The following is a 3129-nucleotide window of genomic DNA, read 5'->3' as shown; positions in this document are numbered from 1 at the left end:
GTTTCACATTGTACATAACCTCAGAAAGTTAAGAAAGATTCTCAGAAGACCAAAACAGGCCACTTCCTAAAAACAACTGAGAAATCTTTTCAGTGTATGAAACACTATATGCAACCACCCAGGAGAGCAGAGAAACAGAGCACATCCTCCCCAGGCTGTGTTCTCCATCTGATCCAGAGAAGTCTTTGTCTTTGTAGGTGGCTGGAAGTGAAGCATCTTTATCTTGAGCATTGATTGTTCTTGGCCATAATAGCTAAGAAAGCTGATTGTTCTTGTCAGTGGTTATGATGTAAGATGCTGAGAAGCAAACTGTTAGAAACTTTTGGAAGCTGAGGTGCACAATTAATATGGGCAACTGTACTGGAGTAAGTGATGACTTTGTAATGCAGGTGGCTGGCAAGTCTGGGCTGCTTGGATCTCATACATGGCAGAACATGAGCAAGCTCATTTCCAACAAACATTTTTATTATGCATGATCACACATCTGAAAGGCCCTGCAGACATGCCCTGCCAGAAAAGTATGCTTGCAAATCCCATTGCTTTGCTGAAGAGTTATCAAGCAAAAAAACATCTCAAACAAAGTGTTCCAAAGCCATAGAAAATAAATAAAATGAAAAATAACTATGCATTTTCCCCACTATTTGGAATAAATGTTTCTTAATATGGTTTGGAAAAGGTTGAATTTTGAAAATATGCTTGTAGTCTGAAGAAGTTAACCCTCATAATTCGTTCAAGGCAAATAGGCTGGCTTGTGCCTCAGGCCCACATCAAACACTGCTGAAGTGTGCTGCCCAGAAACAGGAGAGGAATCTGAGTTACTGTGTGATAAGATGATATCAGTGTTATCACTCCCAGAACCACACAGAGCTGGAAAAGCTACTTCTGTGACCCTATCACAACAGCACTGCTGCTCCCCTGCTCTTTGATGCACTTCACCTGACCAGAGCCTGCAATCATTAAACTTACTGGGAAACAAATGAAATACAGAAAGATTTGTTCTCCTTAGCAACCAGTGCTTGGCCTTATGTTTGATTTCATATAATATAAAATGGTTTGTGTTGGGAGGGGCCTCAAAGATCCTGTAGTTCCAACCCCCCTGTCACAGGCAGGAACACCTTCCACTAGACCAGCTTGCTCAAAGCCCCATTCAGCCTGGCCTTGAGCACTGTAATATGGGGGGAAATCTTTGAGAGGGGTTCTGATTTTGTTTATATGTGTATTGGCAGCATATTGTGCAGTGGGTCTGGGTCCCCCTGCACTCTGGCACAGGGGAGTGGTTTTGGATGGAACCTGAGGTAGTGGCAGCACTGCAGCATCTATCAGTATGAGGCACAAATTTCCCCTTTCTTTTTTTTGGGACTACCCTTCATGCAGGTACCTGGGAAGACTCCCTGATACTCGAAACAGTGACCCTCAGACACTGTCATGCATAAAAGAGCTCAGTAGAAAGAACAGAAAAATGAGATAAAAAGTGTTCAGGTAGCAAACCCTGCAAACAGGCTGAATTTCAGAAACTTTCTCTTAATAGCAATATCATTTACAGGCTTAAAATGACAACTAAATGGACTAAGGTTGATTCTTCTTATTAAATAGCTTGAAAAGAGCAATGGCTAATTTAAAGAAAATTCTTTGCATGTAAAATACGAAGGCTGGTGAAAAGATGAAAAACAAATGGTATGTCTGAGTGGTTATCCCTCTGTTTTGCCAACAGAAATTTTGTTAAATTCTTGATGAACCAAGGAAGGCAAATTATCTGGGATAAAACTTTTTTCCTTGCTTAGGAAAAAAAAGATATATAATGGGAAAAATTTTATAGTTTGAAGAGCGTGTTTATTTTGAGCACTGCCCTGTGGAGCAGGAGAGGGAGCTGCCTGCTTGCTGCTCCTCCTCCCTGGTGTGGCAGTGATTGCCTAAGCCAGAAGAACCAAGAAGCACATAGCTCCACACCAGCATATTTCACAGCAATACAGGTACTTTACCCCCAATCCATTTAATTACTGGGGTTTGAGTGTGTATGGAGGGAGAATAGACAGGGTTAAAATCCATGCTACATACTTTAGATAGGATTCTTACCGTTTAAGGTCACTCACCTGATTGTACAGATTTTCTCTATAAACAAAAGGACAAACCAGGCTCCTCCTGAAAGCACTCACCCTGCTCTGCAGCAGTGAGGGCAGCACAGAAGGGATAATGTGCATTCCAACACAAGATCCTTATCTCTCTCCACTCCCTATGACAACTTCCTAGATAATCAGCTCAAATTCATAAAATTAGCTTCCGGGTGGTTAAAGTTGCATAAAATTAACCTCGAATGTATTTCCCTGTGAGAAATATTGCAAGAAACAAAGGACATCTAAGCATCCTCTCAAATGCAGCAGATAAAATTTTTTGCAAAATATTTAAAAATCTAATTTCAGAATCCATTTTCTGATTACCTAAAGTCACAGTCCTAAAATTTGCTGACAATTTCAGGAACTGACTGTGATAATGAAGTCTTTGGAGCATATTAAATGCAGTCAATTAGAAAATAAATTGTTATTAATCTGCTCACTCTATTTCATATCTTTTTTTCTGTTAACTGCCTGAAATTCCAGGACTGAGATCACAAAAAGGGGTGGGCTAATCTAGAAATTAGTCAATACAAGAGAGTGACAATAAGGGTGTGCGGAGGACTGGGAAAATTCTGGAGGAAAACCTTTTCCATTCCTACTCCTCTTGGAATACTAATCAAATCAATAGCTCTCCATTACAATTAGACCTGGGACCTCTGCAGCCGAATTCTGAACATTCAGGGAATGAACAAAGGGCCTCTTGTCTAAAAACATCAGCAAAGTTGTGATCTCTATGAATCAGACACAGAGGGGATGTGTAACTCTCTGAACAGCCATTTGGAGCCCCACTGGCAGGGATGATAAACTTCTTGATGAAGAGGCCTTACACAGAGAATAACTTTGTGCTAGAATAAGCTACATCCAACATTAGGTGACCAGAAGGAGCCAGCTTTGCTTCCCTAAGTCAGACTTTCAACATCAGTCTGTGGTTATGTGCTTGGTTTATAGTAGGGAAACATGAAGACTCAGAAGTGGTCTAGACAGAGATAAATTATAAAAATAAATACAATTCTAATTC

The sequence above is a fragment of the Catharus ustulatus genome, chromosome 5, assembly GCF_009819885.2.
Source record: "Catharus ustulatus isolate bCatUst1 chromosome 5, bCatUst1.pri.v2, whole genome shotgun sequence".
NCBI classification, from domain to species: Eukaryota; Metazoa; Chordata; class Aves; order Passeriformes; family Turdidae; genus Catharus; species Catharus ustulatus.
The sequence above is the reverse complement of the archived record's forward strand: the minus strand, read 5'-3'. Positions refer to the sequence as shown.